This window comes from Clytia hemisphaerica, unplaced genomic scaffold (genome assembly GCF_902728285.1).
Source record: "Clytia hemisphaerica strain Z4C2 unplaced genomic scaffold, Clytia hemisphaerica genome assembly, whole genome shotgun sequence".
Classification (NCBI taxonomy): Eukaryota; Metazoa; Cnidaria; class Hydrozoa; order Leptothecata; family Clytiidae; genus Clytia; species Clytia hemisphaerica.
Window position 1 is genome coordinate 114,022 of NW_027104054.1, and position 23,102 is coordinate 137,123.

General features: G+C 38.9%; 41 non-coding genes across 41 annotated transcripts; all 41 read left to right on the forward strand.

Moving 5' to 3' along the window:
* Nucleotides 1-3,961: 3,961 nt before the first annotated feature.
* Trnar-ucu (transfer RNA arginine (anticodon UCU)) lies at nucleotides 3,962-4,034 on the forward strand. Its single transcript has one exon. It is a non-coding gene; the product is annotated as a tRNA-Arg (tRNA).
* Nucleotides 4,035-4,317: 283 nt separating this feature from the next.
* Nucleotides 4,318-4,390, forward strand: Trnar-ucu (transfer RNA arginine (anticodon UCU)). Its single transcript has one exon. It is a non-coding gene; the product is annotated as a tRNA-Arg (tRNA).
* Nucleotides 4,391-4,673: 283 nt separating this feature from the next.
* Trnar-ucu (transfer RNA arginine (anticodon UCU)) lies at nucleotides 4,674-4,746 on the forward strand. The gene has a single exon. It is a non-coding gene; the product is annotated as a tRNA-Arg (tRNA).
* Nucleotides 4,747-5,030: 284 nt separating this feature from the next.
* Trnar-ucu (transfer RNA arginine (anticodon UCU)) lies at nucleotides 5,031-5,103 on the forward strand. Its single transcript has one exon. It is a non-coding gene; the product is annotated as a tRNA-Arg (tRNA).
* Nucleotides 5,104-5,391: 288 nt separating this feature from the next.
* On the forward strand, nucleotides 5,392-5,464 carry Trnar-ucu (transfer RNA arginine (anticodon UCU)). Its single transcript has one exon. It is a non-coding gene; the product is annotated as a tRNA-Arg (tRNA).
* A 283-nt stretch (nucleotides 5,465-5,747) lies between these two features.
* On the forward strand, nucleotides 5,748-5,820 carry Trnar-ucu (transfer RNA arginine (anticodon UCU)). Its single transcript has one exon. It is a non-coding gene; the product is annotated as a tRNA-Arg (tRNA).
* Nucleotides 5,821-6,104: 284 nt separating this feature from the next.
* Nucleotides 6,105-6,177, forward strand: Trnar-ucu (transfer RNA arginine (anticodon UCU)). Its single transcript has one exon. It is a non-coding gene; the product is annotated as a tRNA-Arg (tRNA).
* Nucleotides 6,178-6,461: 284 nt separating this feature from the next.
* Trnar-ucu (transfer RNA arginine (anticodon UCU)) lies at nucleotides 6,462-6,534 on the forward strand. Its single transcript has one exon. It is a non-coding gene; the product is annotated as a tRNA-Arg (tRNA).
* Nucleotides 6,535-6,818: 284 nt separating this feature from the next.
* On the forward strand, nucleotides 6,819-6,891 carry Trnar-ucu (transfer RNA arginine (anticodon UCU)). Its single transcript has one exon. It is a non-coding gene; the product is annotated as a tRNA-Arg (tRNA).
* A 284-nt stretch (nucleotides 6,892-7,175) lies between these two features.
* On the forward strand, nucleotides 7,176-7,248 carry Trnar-ucu (transfer RNA arginine (anticodon UCU)). Its single transcript has one exon. It is a non-coding gene; the product is annotated as a tRNA-Arg (tRNA).
* Nucleotides 7,249-7,531: 283 nt separating this feature from the next.
* Trnar-ucu (transfer RNA arginine (anticodon UCU)) lies at nucleotides 7,532-7,604 on the forward strand. The gene has a single exon. It is a non-coding gene; the product is annotated as a tRNA-Arg (tRNA).
* Nucleotides 7,605-8,589: 985 nt separating this feature from the next.
* Nucleotides 8,590-8,662, forward strand: Trnar-ucu (transfer RNA arginine (anticodon UCU)). The gene has a single exon. It is a non-coding gene; the product is annotated as a tRNA-Arg (tRNA).
* Nucleotides 8,663-10,347: 1,685 nt separating this feature from the next.
* Trnar-ucu (transfer RNA arginine (anticodon UCU)) lies at nucleotides 10,348-10,420 on the forward strand. The gene has a single exon. It is a non-coding gene; the product is annotated as a tRNA-Arg (tRNA).
* Nucleotides 10,421-10,684: 264 nt separating this feature from the next.
* Nucleotides 10,685-10,757, forward strand: Trnar-ucu (transfer RNA arginine (anticodon UCU)). Its single transcript has one exon. It is a non-coding gene; the product is annotated as a tRNA-Arg (tRNA).
* Nucleotides 10,758-11,046: 289 nt separating this feature from the next.
* Nucleotides 11,047-11,119, forward strand: Trnar-ucu (transfer RNA arginine (anticodon UCU)). The gene has a single exon. It is a non-coding gene; the product is annotated as a tRNA-Arg (tRNA).
* A 628-nt stretch (nucleotides 11,120-11,747) lies between these two features.
* On the forward strand, nucleotides 11,748-11,820 carry Trnar-ucu (transfer RNA arginine (anticodon UCU)). Its single transcript has one exon. It is a non-coding gene; the product is annotated as a tRNA-Arg (tRNA).
* A 281-nt stretch (nucleotides 11,821-12,101) lies between these two features.
* Nucleotides 12,102-12,174, forward strand: Trnar-ucu (transfer RNA arginine (anticodon UCU)). The gene has a single exon. It is a non-coding gene; the product is annotated as a tRNA-Arg (tRNA).
* Nucleotides 12,175-12,455: 281 nt separating this feature from the next.
* Trnar-ucu (transfer RNA arginine (anticodon UCU)) lies at nucleotides 12,456-12,528 on the forward strand. Its single transcript has one exon. It is a non-coding gene; the product is annotated as a tRNA-Arg (tRNA).
* A 635-nt stretch (nucleotides 12,529-13,163) lies between these two features.
* On the forward strand, nucleotides 13,164-13,236 carry Trnar-ucu (transfer RNA arginine (anticodon UCU)). Its single transcript has one exon. It is a non-coding gene; the product is annotated as a tRNA-Arg (tRNA).
* Nucleotides 13,237-14,229: 993 nt separating this feature from the next.
* Trnar-ucu (transfer RNA arginine (anticodon UCU)) lies at nucleotides 14,230-14,302 on the forward strand. Its single transcript has one exon. It is a non-coding gene; the product is annotated as a tRNA-Arg (tRNA).
* Nucleotides 14,303-14,581: 279 nt separating this feature from the next.
* On the forward strand, nucleotides 14,582-14,654 carry Trnar-ucu (transfer RNA arginine (anticodon UCU)). The gene has a single exon. It is a non-coding gene; the product is annotated as a tRNA-Arg (tRNA).
* A 282-nt stretch (nucleotides 14,655-14,936) lies between these two features.
* On the forward strand, nucleotides 14,937-15,009 carry Trnar-ucu (transfer RNA arginine (anticodon UCU)). The gene has a single exon. It is a non-coding gene; the product is annotated as a tRNA-Arg (tRNA).
* A 281-nt stretch (nucleotides 15,010-15,290) lies between these two features.
* On the forward strand, nucleotides 15,291-15,363 carry Trnar-ucu (transfer RNA arginine (anticodon UCU)). Its single transcript has one exon. It is a non-coding gene; the product is annotated as a tRNA-Arg (tRNA).
* A 281-nt stretch (nucleotides 15,364-15,644) lies between these two features.
* Nucleotides 15,645-15,717, forward strand: Trnar-ucu (transfer RNA arginine (anticodon UCU)). Its single transcript has one exon. It is a non-coding gene; the product is annotated as a tRNA-Arg (tRNA).
* Nucleotides 15,718-15,999: 282 nt separating this feature from the next.
* Trnar-ucu (transfer RNA arginine (anticodon UCU)) lies at nucleotides 16,000-16,072 on the forward strand. Its single transcript has one exon. It is a non-coding gene; the product is annotated as a tRNA-Arg (tRNA).
* A 280-nt stretch (nucleotides 16,073-16,352) lies between these two features.
* On the forward strand, nucleotides 16,353-16,425 carry Trnar-ucu (transfer RNA arginine (anticodon UCU)). Its single transcript has one exon. It is a non-coding gene; the product is annotated as a tRNA-Arg (tRNA).
* Nucleotides 16,426-16,708: 283 nt separating this feature from the next.
* Trnar-ucu (transfer RNA arginine (anticodon UCU)) lies at nucleotides 16,709-16,781 on the forward strand. Its single transcript has one exon. It is a non-coding gene; the product is annotated as a tRNA-Arg (tRNA).
* Nucleotides 16,782-17,064: 283 nt separating this feature from the next.
* Nucleotides 17,065-17,137, forward strand: Trnar-ucu (transfer RNA arginine (anticodon UCU)). The gene has a single exon. It is a non-coding gene; the product is annotated as a tRNA-Arg (tRNA).
* Nucleotides 17,138-17,423: 286 nt separating this feature from the next.
* On the forward strand, nucleotides 17,424-17,496 carry Trnar-ucu (transfer RNA arginine (anticodon UCU)). The gene has a single exon. It is a non-coding gene; the product is annotated as a tRNA-Arg (tRNA).
* Nucleotides 17,497-17,774: 278 nt separating this feature from the next.
* Nucleotides 17,775-17,847, forward strand: Trnar-ucu (transfer RNA arginine (anticodon UCU)). Its single transcript has one exon. It is a non-coding gene; the product is annotated as a tRNA-Arg (tRNA).
* Nucleotides 17,848-18,130: 283 nt separating this feature from the next.
* Trnar-ucu (transfer RNA arginine (anticodon UCU)) lies at nucleotides 18,131-18,203 on the forward strand. The gene has a single exon. It is a non-coding gene; the product is annotated as a tRNA-Arg (tRNA).
* A 281-nt stretch (nucleotides 18,204-18,484) lies between these two features.
* Trnar-ucu (transfer RNA arginine (anticodon UCU)) lies at nucleotides 18,485-18,557 on the forward strand. The gene has a single exon. It is a non-coding gene; the product is annotated as a tRNA-Arg (tRNA).
* Nucleotides 18,558-18,840: 283 nt separating this feature from the next.
* Nucleotides 18,841-18,913, forward strand: Trnar-ucu (transfer RNA arginine (anticodon UCU)). Its single transcript has one exon. It is a non-coding gene; the product is annotated as a tRNA-Arg (tRNA).
* Nucleotides 18,914-19,195: 282 nt separating this feature from the next.
* Nucleotides 19,196-19,268, forward strand: Trnar-ucu (transfer RNA arginine (anticodon UCU)). Its single transcript has one exon. It is a non-coding gene; the product is annotated as a tRNA-Arg (tRNA).
* A 280-nt stretch (nucleotides 19,269-19,548) lies between these two features.
* Nucleotides 19,549-19,621, forward strand: Trnar-ucu (transfer RNA arginine (anticodon UCU)). The gene has a single exon. It is a non-coding gene; the product is annotated as a tRNA-Arg (tRNA).
* Nucleotides 19,622-19,904: 283 nt separating this feature from the next.
* On the forward strand, nucleotides 19,905-19,977 carry Trnar-ucu (transfer RNA arginine (anticodon UCU)). Its single transcript has one exon. It is a non-coding gene; the product is annotated as a tRNA-Arg (tRNA).
* A 269-nt stretch (nucleotides 19,978-20,246) lies between these two features.
* Nucleotides 20,247-20,319, forward strand: Trnar-ucu (transfer RNA arginine (anticodon UCU)). The gene has a single exon. It is a non-coding gene; the product is annotated as a tRNA-Arg (tRNA).
* Nucleotides 20,320-20,955: 636 nt separating this feature from the next.
* Nucleotides 20,956-21,028, forward strand: Trnar-ucu (transfer RNA arginine (anticodon UCU)). The gene has a single exon. It is a non-coding gene; the product is annotated as a tRNA-Arg (tRNA).
* Nucleotides 21,029-21,352: 324 nt separating this feature from the next.
* On the forward strand, nucleotides 21,353-21,425 carry Trnar-ucu (transfer RNA arginine (anticodon UCU)). Its single transcript has one exon. It is a non-coding gene; the product is annotated as a tRNA-Arg (tRNA).
* A 280-nt stretch (nucleotides 21,426-21,705) lies between these two features.
* On the forward strand, nucleotides 21,706-21,778 carry Trnar-ucu (transfer RNA arginine (anticodon UCU)). The gene has a single exon. It is a non-coding gene; the product is annotated as a tRNA-Arg (tRNA).
* Nucleotides 21,779-22,469: 691 nt separating this feature from the next.
* On the forward strand, nucleotides 22,470-22,542 carry Trnar-ucu (transfer RNA arginine (anticodon UCU)). Its single transcript has one exon. It is a non-coding gene; the product is annotated as a tRNA-Arg (tRNA).
* Nucleotides 22,543-23,102: the final 560 nt, after the last annotated feature.

Consider the following 23,102-nt stretch of genomic DNA (forward strand, 5'->3'; position numbering starts at 1 on the left):
TTGATAATTTTCCTACTTCCTTTTGTTGTTGGTATAAAAGAAAATTTATTTAGATACTCAGTTTCTTGATTTCAGTGACACTTGGGTGTTTGTCTATATTTCTATACAAATTTCATATGATTATTTGTTTCGTCAAATGCAACATAGGAGGCTCAGACACGTCTAGTTTTGATATTATTTGGCCATAATAGTCATTGAATATTTGAGCTATCTGTTTCTCGTCATTTATGATCTTTTCTTTATCCACTAAGGTATAACTCTTATTGTTTGAACCTTTTTGAAAACATGGTTGTACATTTTCCAAACTTTTGTTATCAGTTAGTTGAATCTTTAAGGTTGGCAAGTAGTCTCTTCTTAGTCCTCCTCATAGCGATAAGCAAAAAATTTTTTTTGTTGTTTGTTTTGTTTTCGTGGTTTTTCTTATAGTACAGGTTCTGAGTTTGATCTTTCCTGATGGCTTTTCTCTATCTCTTTATAAAAGGCTATTATTACTCTAACCGTTTTATATTAAAAGGAGCTTGTTTGTCTAGTTCTTCTATGATACATTTTATTTTTGATTCAAATTCACTGTATCACTATTGATAACGATCTAGTTTTCAGCGAAAAGTATCTGTTGAATGTCCTGAAGATCGGTATCTGATTTTTTCGGTGGCATAATAATAAAGTCTATTGCTCAAAATGTTGTTAAAGTAGGTTGAGACTTGGGTATGTATGACTTTTTCATAAATTTTTGATAGAACTGGGAGAATACTCACCGGTCTGAAGTTGCCCTTGTCATTCTTTGAACCTTTTCTCTTATACACAGGTGTTTATATCAGCAAGTTTCAATTCTTTTGGAAAAGAGTTTGACTCGAATGACGCATTTATTTCTGAGCACAAAAACTCGGAAAACATATCACAATTATCCTTTATGATTTCACTGGAATATCTGAGCTTGGCTGTGATTTCCTTGAACTAAGTCCTTGATAATTTTCCCTACTTCCTCTTTCGTTGTTGGTATAAAAGAAAATTTATTTAGATACTCAGTTTTCTTGATTTCAGTGACACTTGGGTGTTGTCTATATTTCTGAATACAAATTTCAGTATGATTATTTGTTTCGTCAAATGCAACATAGGGAGGCTCAGACAAGTCTAGTTTTGATATTATTTGGCCATAATAGTCATTGAATATTTGAGCTATCTGTTTCTCGTCATTTATGATCTTTTCTTTATCCACTAAGGTATAACTCTTATTGTTTGAAACCTTTATTTGAAAACAATGGTTGTACAGTTTTCCAAAACTTTTTGTTATCAGTTATGTTGGAATCTTTAAGGTTGGCAAAGTAGTCTTCTTAGTCCTCCTCAATAGCGATAAGCAAAAATTTTTTTGTCTGTTGTATTTTGTTTTGTTTTCGTGTGTTTTATTCTTATAGTACAGGTTCTTGAGTTTGGATCTTATCATGATGGCTTTTCTCATATCTCTATTTATAAAAGGCATATTATTACCTCTAACCGTTTTATATTTAAAAGGAGCTTGTTTGTCTAGTTCTTCTATGATACATTTTATTTTTGATTCAAATTCACTGTTATCACTATTGATAATCAGATCTAGTTTTCATGCGAAAAGTATCACTGTTGAATGTCCTGTAAGATCGGTATCTGATTGTTTTCGGTGGCAATAATAATAATAATAATAATCAAAACTGTATGTCACTTTGTTTGTTTGTCTGTCTGTACGTGTGTTACTTTCTTTTTCGCAATATTTTTGTTGATAGAGCCTGGTTTAGATTTCATTCGGCTTTTGTTTTGAAATTAGACACCCATCTACATTAAACTATTTCAATTTCTGCCCTGACTTGCCAGCTCCTTTTTCTCTTTTCATTTATATCTGTTCGGATGTAATTGAGCTTATTTGATAACTAATGACATTCGAATTTATTTCAAAACAAAACAAAATCTTTTTATTGAAAATTGAGAAAAGAAATATAAAACACACCATAATAATCAAAACGTTCTGACTAACGCTAAAAAAGCTCAACTTAAAATCTTTAGTATGTTTGGAATTAGATAAAAAAATCTACACTATTCTATTTTATTCGCATATGATATTTATTGCTACTTTGAGTATCAGAGGTTAAGTTTTCAAATAATATATTAACCTCTGAAGACCAATAATAGAAATTTTATCGTGTATGTTTCAATCTAATCATTGTAGAAAGAATCAAAGAAAAAGATCAAATATTACCTTATTAATGTTTAACAGACTGTATCAGTATGCAGTTATGTTTACTATTTACGAATTCCCCAGAAACCTCCAAGTGTAAATCTTTTACATGATCCCCAAATGTATAATAGTAATTACTAAACTTTTAACTATGAAAATCTCACTTTAATTGAATCGAAATAATAGGCAGACTTTATGTTATGATTCTCTATCACTGACTCTTTTTTTAAAAAGCATTGATGACATTTTTTAGTTGTGTTTTCAACTACGGGAATAAAAACATCAACTTTGAACTTCATCCAAGATCTTGGATGGTCGTCAAGGTTACTTTTGTCTGTGTTGATTGAGCGCTGAATAGAATTTTATCTGATATTTCGATGGCAGATTGGCGGCCGCCCACGCTAAAGCTCTAAAGCCAATTTCACATCGGAGGGGAATGATAGTCGGCCTTTGATGTGCCGCATCCTTAGTCGGGTTAAACATCCCTTGGCCGTAAACCTAAAAATATTTCAGTTGGACCCGTCAATCCCCGAAAACGAGGGCTGGGTTACCAGACCTCCCGCTGTAAAATTCTTGACGCGGTCTCGCAAATATCCTTAATCTAAACCAGATGTTGAAAAATTTCCCAACCTTCAGAGCTTTAGCATGTCGGATGAAAATTTCACCATCTGGGTGCCAGATAAAATAGAATCTCGATTGGTCGGCATAACGTCCCATATATGATTTCGACCTGTGCTTTTCACGGTAATTTGTTGCCATTGCCCTAAGAATCTCATGCTTTTAATTTCACTCCTTTATCTTGGCACCAAAGTTTTTCAAATCATCGAGAGTTTGACGGCAAAATTAAAGCAAGCAAAGCAAAAAAATAAAATGCAAAACTCAAAAGAGTCGTCTCGGACGAAGCCAGAACGGCTAGTGATATCTATTAGAAAACTGAATAGAATAGAATCAAGAGTAGCAAACGGCGGCTAGAAATTCCACATTATCTGCACTGAATGGTAACTTTCCCTGTAAATTGTATCTATTATTATCTTGCCAGACTCCTGGATAAACCAATTCAATAAACGCATCTGTACTTAAAAAAATTTATGTTCCTGGAAATTTTCATCTGTTCCAAGTTTAAATCGCGATTCCTGGAAAAATTCATTCGTTTTCATATTCTTTAATCGAGCGTTAAGATGCTCCCGGAAAAGTAGCATCTACATAATTTGTGTCTTTTAGACAGGAAACATCTAAGGTTTGCTGGAAAAAATGCAAATTTTTCCAAATTCATTGCCCCTGGGATTTCCGAACAATTGTTTTATACTCCTTCCTATATTTTTTGAAGTGCATGAGACATAGCTAGCTCCTGGATTTTACTTTGAAATTCCCCTCCAGGAAAACACAGACATTCTGAAAATTCCCCTGGCTGAACCTACCCCCATCAAAGTGGGCCAACCACAATGAATTAATTAGGCAATGAAATCAATACGTGTTTATGTCCCTTCAAAATGAGAAGGGACAGCTGGTTGACAAGCCAAAATAGTCAGACCAGTCAAGCGTAGGTTCGAGCCCCCTTAAATGCCTAAATCTCCATACCAAAACTAGATAAAACGCTAAGGCATATTGAATTATATTTTTGTAACGAATTCTGTACTTTTGGGCTTTTCTGGGTTGTTGATGCTTGACATATTTATGACAAAAAAAATTGTGAAAAAAAATTTTTTTCGGAAATTTTTTTTTGGACTACTCAAAAAATGCTTTCAACAACACCGTATCGCCGCTGTGGCGCAACGGATAGCGCGCTGGACTTCTAATTCAGAGGTTGTGGGTTCGAGTCCCATCAGCGGTGTTTATGTCCCTTCAAAATGAGAAGGGACAGCTGGTTGACAAGCCAAAATAGTCAGACCAGTCAAGCGTAGGTTCGAGCCCCCTTAAATGCCTAAATCTCCATACCAAAACTAGATAAAACGCTAAGGCATATTGAATTGTATTTTTGTAACGAATTCTGTACTTTTGGGCTTTTCTGGGTTGTTGATGCTTGACATATTTATGACAAAAAAATTGTGAAAAAAAATTTTTTTCGGAAATTTTTTTTTGGACTACTCAAAAAATGCTTTCGACAACACCGTATCGCCGCTGTGGCGCAACGGATAGCGCGCTGGACTTCTAATTCAGAGGTTGTGGGTTCGAGTCCCATCAGCGGTGTTTATGTCCCTTCAAAATGAGAAGGGACAGCTGGTTGACAAGCCAAAATAGTCAGACCAGTCAAGCGTAGGTTCGAGCCCCCTTAAATGCCTAAATCTCCATACCAAAACTAGATAAAACGCTAAGGCATATTGAATTATATTTTTGTAACGAATTCTGTACTTTTGGGCTTTTCTGGGTTGTTGATGCTTGACATATTTATGACAAAAAAATTGTGAAAAAAAATTTTTTTCGGAAATTTTTTTTTGGACTACTCAAAAAATGCTTTCAACAACACCGTATCGCCGCTGTGGCGCAACGGATAGCGCGCTGGACTTCTAATTCAGAGGTTGTGGGTTCGAGTCCCATCAGCGGTGTTTATGTCCCTTCAAAATGAGAAGGGACAGCTGGTTGACAAGCCAAAATAGTCAGACCAGTCAAGCGTAGGTTCGAGCCCCCTTAAATGCCTAAATCTCCATACCAAAACTAGATAAAACGCTAAGGCATATTGAATTTATATTTTTGTAACGAATTCTGTACTTTTGGGCTTTTCTGGGTTGTTGATGCTTGACATATTTATGACAAAAAAATTGTGAAAAAAAATTTTTTTCGGAAATTTTTTTTTGGACTACTCAAAAAATGCTTTCAACAACACCGTATCGCCGCTGTGGCGCAACGGATAGCGCGCTGGACTTCTAATTCAGAGGTTGTGGGTTCGAGTCCCATCAGCGGTGTTTATGTCCCTTCAAAATGAGAAGGGACAGCTGGTTGACAAGCCAAAATAGTCAGACCAGTCAAGCGTAGGTTCGAGCCCCCTTAAATGCCTAAATCTCCATACCAAAACTAGATAAAACGCTAAGGCATATTGAATTATATTTTTGTAACGAATTCTGTACTTTTGGGCTTTTCTGGGTTGTTGATGCTTGACATATTTATGACAAAAAAATTGTGAAAAAAAATTTTTTTCGGAAATTTTTTTTTGGACTACTCAAAAAAATGCTTTCGATCAACAACACCGTATCGCCGCTGTGGCGCAACGGATAGCGCGCTGGACTTCTAATTCAGAGGTTGTGGGTTCGAGTCCCATCAGCGGTGTTTATGTCCCTTCAAAATGAGAAGGGACAGCTGGTTGACAAGCCAAAATAGTCAGACCAGTCAAGCGTAGGTTCGAGCCCCCTTAAATGCCTAAATCTCCATACCAAAACTAGATAAAACGCTAAGGCATATTGAATTATATTTTTGTAACGAATTCTGTACTTTTGGGCTTTTCTGGGTTGTTGATGCTTGACATATTTATGACAAAAAAATTGTGAAAAAAAATTTTTTTCGGAAATTTTTTTTTGGACTACTCAAAAAATGCTTTCGATAACACCGTATCGCCGCTGTGGCGCAACGGATAGCGCGCTGGACTTCTAATTCAGAGGTTGTGGGTTCGAGTCCCATCAGCGGTGTTTATGTCCCTTCAAAATGAGAAGGGACAGCTGGTTGACAAGCCAAAATAGTCAGACCAGTCAAGCGTAGGTTCGAGCCCCCTTAAATGCCTAAATCTCCATACCAAAACTAGATAAAACGCTAAGGCATATTGAATTGTATTTTTGTAACGAATTCTGTACTTTTGGGCTTTTCTGGGTTGTTGATGCTTGACATATTTATGACAAAAAAATTGTGAAAAAAAAATTTTTTTCGGAAATTTTTTTTTGGACTACTCAAAAAATGCTTTCGACAACACCGTATCGCCGCTGTGGCGCAACGGATAGCGCGCTGGACTTCTAATTCAGAGGTTGTGGGTTCGAGTCCCATCAGCGGTGTTTATGTCCCTTCAAAATGAGAAGGGACAGCTGGTTGACAAGCCAAAATAGTCAGACCAGTCAAGCGTAGGTTCGAGCCCCCTTAAATGCCTAAATCTCCATACCAAAACTAGATAAAACGCTAAGGCATATTGAATTATATTTTTGTAACGAATTCTGTACTTTTGGGCTTTTCTGGGTTGTTGATGCTTGACATATTTATGACAAAAAAATTGTGAAAAAAAAATTTTTTTCGGAAATTTTTTTTTGGACTACTCAAAAAATGCTTTCAACAACACCGTATCGCCGCTGTGGCGCAACGGATAGCGCGCTGGACTTCTAATTCAGAGGTTGTGGGTTCGAGTCCCATCAGCGGTGTTTATGTCCCTTCAAAATGAGAAGGGACAGCTGGTTGACAAGCCAAAATAGTCAGACCAGTCAAGCGTAGGTTCGAGCCCCCTTAAATGCCTAAATCTCCATACCAAAACTAGATAAAACGCTAAGGCATATTGAATTATATTTTTGTAACGAATTCTGTACTTTTGGGCTTTTCTGGGTTGTTGATGCTTGACATATTTATGACAAAAAAATTGTGAAAAAAAATTTTTTTCGGAAATTTTTTTTTTGGACTACTCAAAAAATGCTTTCAACAACACCGTATCGCCGCTGTGGCGCAACGGATAGCGCGCTGGACTTCTAATTCAGAGGTTGTGGGTTCGAGTCCCATCAGCGGTGTTTATGTCCCTTCAAAATGAGAAGGGACAGCTGGTTGACAAGCCAAAATAGTCAGACCAGTCAAGCGTAGGTTCGAGCCCCCTTAAATGCCTAAATCTCCATACCAAAACTAGATAAAACGCTAAGGCATATTGAATTATATTTTTGTAACGAATTCTGTACTTTTGGGCTTTTCTGGGTTGTTGATGCTTGACATATTTATGACAAAAAAATTGTGAAAAAAAATTTTTTTCGGAAATTTTTTTTTTGGACTACTCAAAAAATGCTTTCAACAACACCGTATCGCCGCTGTGGCGCAACGGATAGCGCGCTGGACTTCTAATTCAGAGGTTGTGGGTTCGAGTCCCATCAGCGGTGTTTATGTCCCTTCAAAATGAGAAGGGACAGCTGGTTGACAAGCCAAAATAGTCAGACCAGTCAAGCGTAGGTTCGAGCCCCCTTAAATGCCTAAATCTCCATACCAAAACTAGATAAAACGCTAAGGCATATTGAATTATATTTTTGTAACGAATTCTGTACTTTTGGGCTTTTCTGGGTTGTTGATGCTTGACATATTTATGACAAAAAAATTGTGAAAAAAAATTTTTTTCGGAAATTTTTTTTTGGACTACTCAAAAAATGCTTTCAACAACACCGTATCGCCGCTGTGGCGCAACGGATAGCGCGCTGGACTTCTAATTCAGAGGTTGTGGGTTCGAGTCCCATCAGCGGTGTTTATGTCCCTTCAAAATGAGAAGGGACAGCTGGTTGACAAGCCAAAATAGTCAGACCAGTCAAGCGTAGGTTCGAGCCCCCTTAAATGCCTAAATCTCCATACCAAAACTAGATAAAACGCTAAGGCATATTGAATTATATTTTTGTAACGAATTCTGTACTTTTGGGCTTTTCTGGGTTGTTGATGCTTGACATATTTATGACAAAAAAATTGTGAAAAAAAATTTTTTTCGGAAATTTTTTTTTGGACTACTCAAAAAATGCTTTCAACAACACTGTATCGCCGCTGTGGCGCAACGGATAGCGCGCTGGACTTCTAATCAGAGGTTGTGGGTTCGAGTCCCATCAGCGGTGTTTATGTCCTTCAAAATGAGAAGGGACAGCTGGTTGACAAGCCAAAATAGTCAGACCAGTCAAGCGTAGGTTCGAGCCCCCTTAAATGCCTAAATCTCCATACCAAACTAGATAAAACGCTAAGGCATATTGAATTATATTTTTGTAACGAATTCTGTACTTTTGGGCTTTTCTGGGTTGTTGATGCTGGACATATTATGACAAAAAATTGTGAAAAAAATTTTTTTTCGGAAATTTTTTTTTGGACTACTCAAAAATGCTTTCAACAACACACGTATCGCCGCTGTGGCGCAACGGATAGCGCGCTGGACTTCTAATTCAGAGGTGTGGGGTCGAGTCCCATCAGCGGTGTTTATGTCCCTTCAAAAAGAGAAGGGACAGCGGGTGACAGCCAAAATAGTCAGACCAGTCAAGCGTAGGTTCGAGCCCCCTTAAATGCCTAAATCTCCATACCAAAACTAGATAAAACGCTAAGGCATATTGAATTATATTTTTGTAACGAATTCTGTACTTTTGGGCTTTTCTGGGGTTTGATGCGGGACATATTTATGACAAAAAAATTTGTGAAAAAAATTTTTTTCGGAAAGTTTTTTTGGACTACTCAAAAAATGCTTTCAACAACACCGTATCGCCGCTGTGGCGCAACGGATAGCGCGCTGGACTTCTAATTCAGAGGTTGTGGGTTCGAGTCCCATCAGCGGTGTTTATGTCCCTTCAAAATGAGAAGGGACAGCTGGTTGACAAGCCAAAATCAGACCAGTCAAGCGTAGGTTCGAGCCCCCTTATGCCTAAATCCATACCAAAACTAGATAAAACGCTAAGGCATATTGAATTATATTTTGTAACGAATTCTGTACTTTTGGGCTTTTTCTGGGTTGTTGATGCTTGACATATTTGACAAAAAAATTGAAAAAAAATTTTTTTCGGAAATTTTTTTTTGGACTACTCAAAAAATGCTTCAACAACACCGTATCGCCGCTGTGGCGCAACGGATAGCGCGCTGGACTTCTAATTCAGAGGTTGGGGGTTCGAGTCCCATCAGCGGTGTTTATGTCCCTTCAAAATGAGAAGGGACAGCTGGTTGACAAGCCAAAATAGTCAGACCAGTCAAGCGTAGGTTCGAGCCCCCTTAAATGCCTAAATCTCCATACCAAAACTAGATAAAACGCTAAGCCATATTGAATTATATTTTTGTAACGAATTCTGTACTTTGGGCTTTTCTGGTTGTTGATGCTTGACATATTTATGACAAAAAAATTGTGAAAAAAATTTTTTTCGGAAATTTTTTTTTGGACTACTCAAAAATGCTTTCAACAACACCGTATCGCCGCTGTGGCGCAACGGATAGCGCGCTGGACTTCTAATTCAAGGTTTGTGGTTCGAGTCCCATCAGCGGTGGTTTATGTCCCTTCAAAATGAGAAGGGACAGCTGGTTGACAAGCCAAAATAGTCAGACCAGTCAAGCGTAGGTTCGAGCCCCCTTAAATGCCTAAATCTCCATACCAAAACTAGATAAAACGCTAAGGCATATTGAATTATATTTTTTGTAACGAATTCTGTACTTTTGGGCTTTTCGGGTTGTTGATGCTTGACATATTTATGACAAAAAAATTGTGAAAAAAAAATTTTTTTCGGAAATTTTTTTTGGACTACTCAAAAAATGCTTTCAACAACACCGTATCGCCGCTGTGGCGCAACGGATAGCGCGCTGGACTTCTAATTCAGAGGTTGGGTTCGAGTCCCATCAGCGGTGTTTATGTCCCTTCAAAATGAGAAGGGACAGCTGGTTGACGAAGCCAAAATAGTCAGACCAGTCAGCGTAGCGTGGTTCGAGCCCCCTTAAATGCCTAAATCTCCATACCAAAACTAGATAAAACGCTAAGGCATATTGAATTATATTTTTGTAACGAATTCTGTACTTTTGGGCTTTTCTGGGTTGTTGATGCTTGACATATTTATGACAAAAAAATTGTGAAAAAAATTTTTTTCGGAAATTTTTTTTTGGACTACTCAAAAAATGCTTTCAACAACACGTATCGCCGCTGTGGCGCAAACGGATAGCGCGCTGGACTTCTAATTCAGAGGTTGTGGGTTCGAGTCCCATCAGCGGTGTTTATGTCCCTCAAAATGAGAAGGGACAGCTGTTGACAAGCCAAATAGTCAGACCAGTCAAGCGTAGGTTCGAGCCCCCTTAAATGCCTAAATCTCCATACCAAAACTAGATAAACGCTAAGGCATATTGAATTATATTTTGTAACGATTCTGTACTTTTGGGCTTTTCTGGGTTGTTGATGCTTGACATATTTATGACAAAAAAATTGTGAAAAAAAATTTTTTTCGGAAATTTTTTTTGGACTACTCAAAAAATGCTTTCAACAACACCGTATCGCCGCTGTGGCGCAACGGATAGCGCGCTGGACTTCTAATTCAGAGGTTGTGGGTTCGAGTCCCATCAGCGGTGTTTATGTCCCTTCAAAATGAGAAGGGACAGCTGGTTGACGAGCCAAAATAGTCAGACCAGTCAAGCGTAGGTTCGAGCCCCCTTAAATGCCTAAATCTCCATACCAAAACTAGATAAAACGCTAAGGCATATTGAATTATATTTTTGTAACGAATTCTGTACTTTTGGGCTTTTCTGGGTTGTTGATGCTTGACATATTTATGACAAAAAAATTGTGAAAAAAAATTTGGACTACTCAAAAAATGCTTTCAACAACACCGTATCGCCGCTGTGGCGCAACGGATAGCGCGCTGGACTTCTAATTCAGAGGTTGTGGGTTCGAGTCCCATCAGCGGTGTTTATGTCCCTTCAAAATGAGAAGGGACAGCTGGTTGACGAGCCAAAATAGTCGCGCGACAGACCAGTCAAGCGTAGGTTCGAGCCCCCTTAAATGCTAAATCTCCATACCAAAACTAGATAAAACGCTAAGGCATATTGAATTATATTTTTGTAACGAATTCTGTACTTTTGGGCTTTTCTGGGTTGTTGATGCTTGACATATTTATGACAAAAAAATTGTGAAAAAAAATTTTTTTCGGAAATTTTTTTTTGGACTACTCAAAAAATGCTTTCAACAACACCGTATCGCCGCTGTGGCGCAACGGATAGCGCGCTGGACTTCTAATTCAGAGGTTGTGGGTTCGAGTCCCATCAGCGGTGTTTATGTCCCTTCAAAATGAGAAGGGACAGCTGTTGACAAGCCAAAATAGTCAGACCAGTCAAGCGTAGGTTCGAGCCCCCTTAAATGCCTAAATCTCCATACCAAAACTAGATAAAACGCTAAGGCATATTGAATTATATTTTTGTAACGAATTCTGTACTTTTGGGCTTTTCTGGGTTGTTGATGCTTGACATATTTATGACAAAAAAATTGTGAAAAAAAATTTTTTTCGGAAATTTTTTTTTGGACTACTCAAAAAATGCTTTCAACAACACCGTATCGCCGCTGTGGCGCAACGGATAGCGCGCTGGACTTCTAATTCAGAGGTTGTGGGTTCGAGTCCATCAGCGGTTTATGTCCCTTCAAAATGAGAAGGGACAGCTGGTTGACAAGCCAAAATAGTCAACCAGTCAAGCGTAGGTTCGGCCCCCTTAAATGCCTAAATCTCCATACCAAAACTAGATAAAACGCTAAGGCATATTGAATTATATTTTGTAACGAATTCTGTACTTTTGGGCTTTTCTGGGTTTTGATGCTTGACATATTTATGACAAAAAATTGAAAAAAAATTTTTTTTCGGAATTTTTTTTTGGACTACTCAAAAAATGCTTTCAACAACACCGTATCGCCGCTGTGGCGCAACGGATAGCGCGCTGGACTTCTAATTCAGAGGTTGTGGGTTCGAGTCCCATCAGCGGTGTTTATGTCCCTTCAAAATGAGAAGGGACAGCTGGTTGACAAGCCAAAATAGTCAGACCAGTCAAGCGTAGGTTCGAGCCCCCTTAAATGCCTAAATCTCCATACAAAACTAGATAAAACGCTAAGGCATATTGAATTATATTTTTTGTAACGAATTCTGTACTTTTGGGCTTTTCTGGGTTGTTGATGCTTGACATATTTATGACAAAAAAATTGTGAAAAAAATTTTTTTCGGAAATTTTTTTTTGGACTACTCAAAAAATGCTTTCATAACACCGTATCGCCGCTGTGGCGCAACGGATAGCGCGCTGGACTTCTAATTCAGAGGTTGTGGGTTCGAGTCCCATCAGCGGTGTTTATGTCCCTTCAAAATGAGAAGGGACAGCTGGTTGACAAGCCAAAATAGTCAGACCAGTCAAGCGTAGGTTCGAGCCCCCTTAAATGCCTAAATCTCCATACCAAAACTAGATAAAACGCTAAGGCATATTGAATTATATTTTTTGTAACGAATTCTGTACTTTTGGGCTTTTCTGGGTTGTTGATGCTTGACATATTTATGACAAAAAAATTGTGAAAAAAATTTTTGGAAATTTTTTTTTGGACTACTCAAAAAATGCTTTTCAACAACACCGTATCGCCGCTGTGGCGCAACGGATAGCGCGCTGGACTTCTAATTCAGAGGTTGTGGGTTCGAGTCCCATCAGCGGTGTTTATGTCCCTTCAAATGAGAAGGGACAGCTGGTTGACAAGCCAAAATAGTCAGACCAGTCAAGCGTAGGTTCGAGCCCCCTTAAATGCCTAAATCCCATACCAAAACTAGATAAAACGCTAAGGCATATTGAATTATATTTTTGTAACGAATTCTGTACTTTTGGGCTTTTCTGGGTTGTTGATGCTTGACATTTTATGACAAAAAAATTGTGAAAAAATTTTTTTCGGAAATTTTTTTTGGACTACTCAAAAAATGCTTTCAACAACACCGTATCGCCGCGCTGGGCGCAACGGATAGCGCGCTGGACTTCTAATTCAGAGGTTGTGGGTTCGAGTCCCATCAGCGGTGTTTATGTCCCTTCAAAATGAGAAGGGACAGCTGGTTGACAAGCCAAAATAGTCAGACCAGTCAAGCGTAGGTTCGAGCCCCCTTAAATGCCTAAATCTCCATACACAAAACTAGATAAAACGCTAAGGCATATTGAATTATATTTTTGTAACGAATTCTGTACTTTTGGGCTTTTCTGGGTTGTTGATGCTTGACATATTTATGACAAAAAAATTGTGAAAAAAATTTTTTTCGGAATTTTTTTTTGGACTACTCAAAAAATGCTTTCAACAACACACCGTATCGCCGCTGTGGCGCAACGGATAGCGCGCTGGACTTCTAATTCAGAGGTTGTGGGTTCGAGTCCCATCAGCGGTGTTTATGTCCCTTCAAAATGAAGGGACAGCTGGTTGACAAGCCAAAATAGTCAACAGAAAATCAGTGCGTAGTCGAGCCCCCTTAAATGCCTAAATCTCCATACCAAAACTAGATAAAACGCTAAGGCATATTGAATTATATTTTTGTAACGAATTCTGTACTTTTGGGCTTTTCTGGGTTGTTGATGCTTGACATATTTATGACAAAAAATTGTGAAAAAAAATTTTTTTCGGAAATTTTTTTTGGACTACTCAAAAAATGCTTTCAACAACACCGTATCGCGCGCTGTGGCGCAACGGATAGCGCGCTGGACTTCTAATTCAGAGGTTGTGGGTTCGAGTCCCATCAGCGGTGTTTATGTCCCTTCAAAATGAGAAGGGACAGCTGGTTGACAAGCCAAAATAGTCAACCAGTCAAGCGTAGGTTCGAGCCCCCTTAAATGCCTAAATCTCCATACCAAAACTAGATAAAACGCTAAGGCATATTGAATTATATTTTTGTAACGAATTCTGTACTTTTGGGCTTTTCTGGGTTGTTGATGCTTGACATATTTATGACAAAAAAATTGTGAAAAAAAATTTTTTTCGGAAATTTTTTTTTGGACTACTCAAAAAATGCTTTCAACAACACCGTATCGCCGCTGTGGCGCAACGGATAGCGCGCTGGACTTCTAATTCAGAGGTTGTGGGTTCGAGTCCCATCAGCAGTTTTATGTCCCTTCAAAATGAGAAGGGACAGCTGGTTGACAAGCCAAAATAGTCAGACCAGTCAAGCGTAGGTTCGAGCCCCCTTAAATGCCTAAATCCATATACCAAAACTAGATAAAACGCTAAGGCATATTGAATTATATTTTTGTAACGAATTCTGTACTTTTGGGCTTTTCTGGGTTGTTGATGCTTGACATATTTATGACAAAAAATTGTGAAAAAAAATTTTTTTCGGAAATTTTTTTTTGGACTACTCAAAAAATGCTTTCGAAAACAACACCGTATCGCCGCTGTGGCGCAACGGATAGCGCGCTGGACTTCTAATTCAGAGGTTGTGGGTTCGAGTCCCATCAGCGGTGTTTATGTCCCTTCAAAATGAGAAGGGACAGCTGGTTGACGAGCCAAAATAGTCAGACCAGTCAAGCGTAGGTTCGAGCCCCCTTAAATGCCTAAATCTCCATACCAAAACTAGATAAAACGCTAAGGCATATTGAATTATATTTTTGTAACGAATTCTGTACTTTGGGCTTTTCTGGGTTGTTGATGCTTGACATATTTATGACAAAAAAATTGTGAAAAAAAATTTTTTCGGAATTTTTTTTTGGACTACTCAAAAATGCTTTCAACAACACCGTATCGCCGCTGTGGCGCAACGGATAGCGCGCTGGACTTCTAATTCAGAGGTTGTGGGTTCGAGTCCCATCAGCGGTGTTTATGTCCCTTCAAAATGAGAAGGGACAGCTGGTTGACAAGCCAAAATAGTCAGACCAGTCAAGCGTAGGTTCGAGCCCCCTTAAATGCCTAAATCTCCATACCAAAACTAGATAAAACGCTAAGGCATATTGAATTATATTTTTGTAACGAATTCTGTACTTTTGGGCTTTTCTGGGTTGTTGATGCTTGACATATTTATGACAAAAAATTGTGAAAAAAAATTTTTTTCGGAAATTTTTTTTTGGACTACTCAAAAAATGCTTTCAACAACACCGTATCGCCGCTGTGGCGCAACGGATAGCGCGCTGGACTTCTAATTCAGAGGTTGTGGGTTCGAGTCCCATCAGCGGTGTTTATGTCCCTTCAAAATGAGAAGGGACAGCTGGTTGACAAGCCAAAATAGTCAGACCAGTCAAGCGTAGGTTCGAGCCCCCTTAAATGCCTAAATCTCCATACCAAAACTAGATAAAACGCTAAGGCATATTGAATTATATTTTTGTAACGAATTCTGTACTTTTGGGCTTTTCTGGGTTGTTGATGCTTGACATATTTATGACAAAAAATTGTGAAAAAAAATTTTTTTCGGAAATTTTTTTTGGACTACTCAAAAAATGCTTTCAACAACACCGTATCGCCGCTGTGGCGCAACGGATAGCGCGCTGGACTTCTAATTCAGAGGTTGTGGGTTCGAGTCCCATCAGCGGTGTTTATGTCCCTTCAAAATGAGAAGGGACAGCTGGTTGACGAGCCAAAATAGTCAGACCAGTCAAGCGTAGGTTCGAGCCCCCTAAATGCCTAAATCTCCATACCAAAACTAGATAAAACGCTAAGGCATATTGAATATATTTTTGTAACGAATTCTGTACTTTTGGGCTTTTCTGGGTTGTTGATGCTTGACATATTTATGACAAAAAAATTGTGAAAAAAAATTTTTTTCGGAAATTTTTTTTTGGACTACTCAAAAAATGCTTTCAACAACACCGTATCGCCGCTGTGGCGCAACGGATAGCGCGCTGGACTTCTAATTCAGAGGTTGTGGGTTCGAGTCCCATCAGCGGTGTTTATGTCCCTTCAAAATGAGAAGGGACAGCTGGTTGACAAGCCAAAATAGTCAGACCAGTCAAGCGTAGGTTCGAGCCCCCTTAAATGCCTAAATCTCCATACCAAAACTAGATAAAACGCTAAGGCATATTGAATTATATTTTTGTAACGAATTCTGTACTTTTGGGCTTTTCTGGGTTGTTGATGCTTGACATATTTATGACAAAAAAATTGTGAAAAAAATTTTTTTCGGAAATTTTTTTTTGGACTACTCAAAAAATGCTTTCAACAACACCGTATCGCCGCTGTGGCGCAACGGATAGCGCGCTGGACTTCTAATTCAGAGGTTGTGGGTTCGAGTCCCATCAGCGGTGTTTATGTCCCTTCAAAATGAGAAGGGACAGCTGGTTGACAGCCAAAATAGTCAGACCAGTCAAGCGTAGGTTCGAGCCCCCTTAAATGCCTAAATCTCCATACCAAAACTAGATAAACGCTAAGGCATATTGAATTATATTTTTGTAACGAATTCTGTACTTTTGGGCTTTTCTGGGTTGTTGATGCTTGACATATTTATGACAAAAAAATTGTGAAAAAAAATTTTTTCGGAAATTTTTTTTTGGACTACTCAAAAAATGCTTTCAACAACACCGTATCGCCGCTGTGGCGCAACGGATAGCGCGCTGGACTTCTAATTCAGAGGTTGTGGGTTCGAGTCCCATCAGCGGTGTTTATGTCCCTTCAAAATGAGAAGGGACAGCTGGTTGACAAGCCAAAATAGTCAGACCAGTCAAGCGTAGGTTCGAGCCCCCTTAAATGCCTAAATCTCCATACCAAAACTAGATAAAACGCTAAGGCATATTGAATTATATTTTTGTAACGAATTCTGTACTTTTGGGCTTTTCTGGGTTGTTGATGCTTGACATATTTATGACAAAAAAATTGTGAAAAAAAATTTTTTTCGGAAATTTTTTTTTGGACTACTCAAAAAATGCTTTCAACAACACCGTATCGCCGCTGTGGCGCAACGGATAGCGCGCTGGACTTCTAATTCAGAGGTTGTGGGTTCGAGTCCCATCAGCGGTGTTTATGTCCCTTCAAAATGAGAAGGGACAGCTGGTTGACAAGCCAAAATAGTCAGACCAGTCAAGCGTAGGTTCGAGCCCCCTTAAATGCCTAAATCTCCATACCAAAACTAGATAAAACGCTAAGGCATATTGAATTATATTTTTGTAACGAATTCTGTACTTTGGGCTTTTCTGGGTTGTTGATGCTTGACATATTTATGACAAAAAAATTGTGAAAAAAATTTTTTTCGGAAATTTTTTTTGGGACTACTCAAAAATGCTTTCAACAACACCGTATCGCCGCCGCTGTGGCGCAACGGATAGCGCGCTGGACTTCTAATTCAGAGGTTGTGGGTTCGAGTCCCATCAGCGGTGTTTATGTCCCTTCAAAATGAGAAGGGACAGCTGGTTGACAAGCCAAAATAGTCAGACCAGTCAAGCGTAGGTTCGAGCCCCCTTAAATGCCTAAATCTCCATACCAAAACTAGATAAAACGCTAAGGCATATTGAATTATATTTTTGTAACGAATTCTGTACTTTGGTTTGGGCTTTTCTTTGTTGATGCTTGACATATTTATGACAAAAAATTGTGAAAAAAAAATTTTTTCGGAAATTTTTTTTTTGGACTACTCAAAAAATGCTTTCAACAACACCGTATCGCGCCGCTGTGGCGCAACGGATAGCGCGCTGGACTTCTAATTCAGAGGTTGTGGGTTCGAGTCCCATCAGCGGTGTTTATGTCCCTTCAAAATGAGAAGGGACAGCTGGTTGACAAGCCAAAAAGTCAGACCAGTCAAGCGTAGGTTCGAGCCCCCTTAAATGCCTAAATCTCCATACCAAAACTAGATAAAACGCTAAGGCATATGAATTATATTTTTGTAACGAATTCTGTACTTTTGGGCTTTTCTGGGTTGTTGATGCTTGACATATTTATGACAAAAAAATTGTGAAAAAAATTTTTTTCGGAATTTTTTTTTGGACTACTCAAAAAATGCTTTAACAACACCGTATCGCCGCTGTGGCGCAACGGATAGCGCGCTGGACTTCTAATTCAGAGGTTGTGGGTTCGAGTCCCATCAGCGGTGTTTATGTCCCTTCAAAATGAGAAGGGACAGCTGGTTGACAGCCAAAATAGTCAGACCAGTCAAGCGTAGGTTCGAGCCCCCTTAAATGCCTAAATCTCCATATACCAAAACTAGATAAAACGCTAAGGCATATTGAATTATATTTTTGTAACGAATTCTGTACTTTTGGGCTTTTCTGGGTTGTTGATGCTTGACATATTTATGACAAAAAAATTGTGAAAAAAAATTTTTTCGGAAATTTTTTTTTGGACTACTCAAAAAATGCTTTCAACAACACCGTATCGCCGCTGTGGCGCAACGGATAGCGCGCTGGACTTCTAATTCAGAGGTTGTGGGTTCGAGTCCCATCAGCGGTGTTTATGTCCCTTCAAAATGAGAAGGGACAGCTGGTTGACAAGCCAAAATAGTCAGACCAGTCAAGCGTAGGTTCGAGCCCCCTTAAATGCCTAAATCTCCATACCAAAACTAGATAAAACGCTAAGGCATATTGAATTTATTTTTGTAACGAATTCTGTACTTTTGGGCTTTTCTGGGTTGTTGATGCTTGACATATTTATGACAAAAAATTGTGAAAAAAAATTTTTTTCGGAAATTTTTTTTTGGACTACTCAAAAAATGCTTTCAACAACACCGTATCGCCGCTGTGGCGCAACGGATAGCGCGCTGGACTTCTAATTCAGAGGTTGTGGGTTCGAGTCCCATCAGCGGTGTTTATGTCCCTTCAAAATGAGAAGGGACAGCTGGTTGACAAGCCAAAATAGTCAGACCAGTCAAGCGTAGGTTCGAGCCCCCTTAAATGCCTAAATCTCCATACCAAAACTAGATAAAACGCTAAGGCATATTGAATTATATTTTTGTAACGAATTCTGTACTTTTGGGCTTTTCTGGGTTGTTGATGCTTGACATATTTATGACAAAAAAATTGTGAAAAAAAATTTTTTTCGGAAATTTTTTTTTGGACTACTCAAAAAATGCTTTCAACAACACCGTATCGCCGCTGTGGCGCAACGGATAGCGCGCTGGACTTCTAATTCAGAGGTTGTGGGTTCGAGTCCCATCAGCGGTGTTTATGTCCCTTCAAAATGAGAAGGGACAGCTGGTTGACAAGCCAAAATAGTCAGACCAGTCAAGCGTAGGTTCGAGCCCCCTTAAATGCCTAAATCTCCATACCAAAACTAGATAAAACGCTAAGGCATATTGAATTATATTTTTGTAACGAATTCTGTACTTTTGGGCTTTTCTGGGTTGTTGATGCTTGACATATTTATGACAAAAAAATTGTGAAAAAAATTTTTTTCGGAAATTTTTTTTTGGACTACTCAAAAAATGCTTTCAACAACACCGTATCGCCGCTGTGGCGCAACGGATAGCGCGCTGGACTTCTAATTCAGAGGTTGTGGGTTCGAGTCCCATCAGCGGTGTTTATGTCCCTTCAAAATGAGAAGGGACAGCTGGTTGACAAGCCAAAATAGTCAGACCAGTCAAGCGTAGGTTCGAGCCCCCTTAAATGCCTAAATCTCCATACCAAAACTAGATAAAACGCTAAGGCATATTGAATTATATTTTGTAACGAATTCTGTACTTTTGGGCTTTTCTGGGTTGTTGATGCTTGACATATTTATGACAAAAAAATTGTGAAAAAAATTTTTTTCGGAAATTTTTTTTTGGACTACTCAAAAATGCTTTCAACAACACCGTATCGCCGCTGTGGCGCAACGGATAGCGCGCTGGACTTCTAATTCAGAGGTTGTGGGTTCGAGTCCCATCAGCGGTGTTTATGTCCCTTCAAAATGAGAAGGGACAGCTGGTTGACAAGCCAAAATAGTCAGACCAGTCAAGCGTAGGTTCGAGCCCCCTTAAATGCCTAAATCTCCATACCAAAACTAGATAAAACGCTAAGGCATATTGAATTATATTTTTGTAACGAATTCTGTACTTTTGGGCTTTTCTGGGTTGTTGATGCTTGACATATTTATGACAAAAAAATTGTGAAAAAAAATTTTTTTCGGAAATTTTTTTTTGGACTACTCAAAAAATGCTTTCAACAACACCGTATCGCCGCTGTGGCGCAACGGATAGCGCGCTGGACTTCTAATTCAGAGGTTGTGGGTTCGAGTCCCATCAGCGGTGTTTATGTCCCTTCAAAATGAGAAGGGACAGCTGGTTGACAGCCAAAATAGTCAGACCAGTCAAGCGTAGGTTCGAGCCCCCTTAAATGCCTAAATCTCCATACCAAAACTAGATAAAACGCTAAGGCATATTGAATTATATTTTTGTAACGAATTCTGTACTTTTGGGCTTTTCTGGGTTGTTGATGCTTGACATATTTATGACAAAAAAATTGTGAAAAAAAATTTTTTTTTGGACTACTCAAAAAATGCTTTCAACAACACCGTATCGCCGCTGTGGCGCAACGGATAGCGCGCTGGACTTCTAATTCAGAGGTTGTGGGTTCGAGTCCCATCAGCGGTGTTTATGTCCCTTCAAAATGAGAAGGGACAGCTGGTTGACAAGCCAAAATAGTCAGACCAGTCAAGCGTAGGTTCGAGCCCCCTTAAATGCCTAAATCTCCATACCAAAACTAGATAAAACGCTAAGGCATATTGAATTATATTTTTGTAACGAATTCTGTACTTTTGGGCTTTTCTGGGTTGTTGATGCTTGACATATTTATGACAAAAAAATTGTGAAAAAAATTTTTTTCGGAATTTTTTTTTGGACTACTCAAAAAATGCTTTCAACAACACCGTATCGCCGCTGTGGCGCAACGGATAGCGCGCTGGACTTCTAATTCAGAGGTTGTGGGTTCGAGTCCCATCAGCGTGTTTATGTCCCTTCAAAATGAGAAGGGACAGCTGGTTGACAAGCCAAAATAGTCAGACCAGTCAAGCGTAGGTTCGAGCCCCCTTAAATGCCTAAATCTCCATACCAAAACTAGATAAAACGCTAAGGCATATTGAATTATATTTTTGTAACGAATTCTGTACTTTTGGGCTTTTCTGGGTTGTTGATGCTTGACATATTTATGACAAAAAAATTGTGAAAAAAAATTTTTTTCGGAAATTTTTTTTTGGACTACTCAAAAAATGCTTTCAACAACACCGTATCGCCGCTGTGGCGCAACGGATAGCGCGCTGGACTTCTAATTCAGAGGTTGTGGGTTCGAGTCCCATCAGCGGTGTTTATGTCCCTTCAAAATGAGAAGGGACAGCTGGTTGACAAGCCAAAATAGTCAGACCAGTCAAGCGTAGGTTCGAGCCCCCTTAAATGCCTAAATCTCCATACCAAAACTAGATAAAACGCTAAGGCATATTGAATTATATTTTTGTAACGAATTCTGTACTTTTGGGCTTTTCTGGGTTGTTGATGCTTGACATATTATGACATTGGTTTTTTTGTACTGCTTTTGTTGATACTTGACAATTTATGACAAAAATGGTGAAAAAAATTTTTTTCGGAAATTTTTTTTTGGACTACTCAAAAATGCTTTCAACAACACCGTATCGCCGCTGTGGCGCAACGGATAGCGCGCTGGACTTCTAATTCAGAGGTTGTGGGTTCGAGTCCCATCAGCGGTGTTTATGTCCCTTCAAAATGAGAAGGGACAGCTGGTTGACAAGCCAAAATAGTCAGACCAGTCAAGCGTAGGTTCGAGCCCCCTTAAATGCCTAAATCTCCATACCAAAACTAGATAAAACGCTAAGGCATATTGAATTATATTTTTTGTAACGAATTCTGTACTTTTGGGCTTTTCTGGGTTGTTGATGCTTGACATATTTATGACAAAAAATTGTGAAAAAAATTTTTTTCGGAAATTTTTTTTGGACTACTCAAAAAATGCTTTCAACAACACCGTACGCCGCTGTGGCGCAACGGATAGCGCGCTGGACTTCTAATTCAGAGGTTGTGGGTTCGAGTCCCATCAGCGGTGTTTATGTCCCTTCAAAATGAGAAGGGACAGCTGGTTGACAGCCAAAATAGTCAGACCAGTCAAGCGTAGGTTCGAGCCCCCTTAAATGCCTAAATCTCCATACCAAAACTAGATAAAACGCTAAGGCATATTGAATTATATTTTGTAACGAATTCTGTACTTTTGGGCTTTTCTGGGTTGTTGATGCTTGACATATTTATGACAAAAAAATTGTGAAAAAAAATTTTTTTCGGAAATTTTTTTTTGGACTACTCAAAAAATGCTTTCAACAACACCGTATCGCCGCTGTGGCGCAACGGATAGCGCGCTGGACTTCTAATTCAGAGGTGTGGGTTCGAGTCCCATCAGCGGTGTTTATGTCCCTTCAAAATGAGAAGGGACAGCTGGTTGACAAGCCAAAATAGTCAGACCAGTCAAGCGTAGGTTCGAGCCCCCTTAAATGCCTAAATCTCCATACCAAAACTAGATAAAACGCTAAGGCATATTGAATTATATTTTTGTAACGAATTCTGTACTTTTGGGCTTTTCTGGGTTGTTGATGCTTGACATATTTATGACAAAAAAATTGTGAAAAAAAATTTTTTTCTGTACTTTTGGGCTTTTCTGGACTTGACATATTACAAAATGTGAAAAAAAATTTTTTCGGAATTTTTTTTTGGACGACTCAAAAATGCTTTCAACACACCGTATCGCCGCTGTGGCGCAACGGATAGCGCGCTGGACTTCTAATTCAGAGGTTGTGGGTTCGAGTCCCATCAGCGGTGTTTATGTCCCTTCAAAATGAGAAGGGACAGCTGGTTGACAAGCCAAAAGTCAGACCAGTCAAGCGTAGGTTCGAGCCCCCTTAAATGCCTAAATCTCCATACCAAAACTAGATAAAACGCTAAGGCATATTGAATTATTTTTGTAACGAATTCTGTACTTTTGGGCTTTTCTGGGTTGTTGATGCTTGACATATTTATGACAAAAAAATTGTGAAAAAAAATTTTTTTTCGGAAATTTTTTTTTGGACTACTCAAAAAATGCTTTCAACAACACCGTATCGCCGCTGTGGCGCAACGGATAGCGCGCTGGACTTCTAATTCAGAGGTGTTGGTTCGAGTCCCATCAGCGGTGTTTATGTCCCTTCAAAATGAGAAGGGACAGCTGGTTGACAGCCAAAATAGTCAGACCAGTCAAGCGTAGGTTCGAGCCCCCTTAAATGCCTAAATCTCCATACCAAAACTAGATAAAACGCTAAGGCATATTGAATTATATTTTTGTAACGAATTCTGTACTTTTGGGCTTTTCTGGGTTGTTGATGCTTGACATATTTATGACAAAA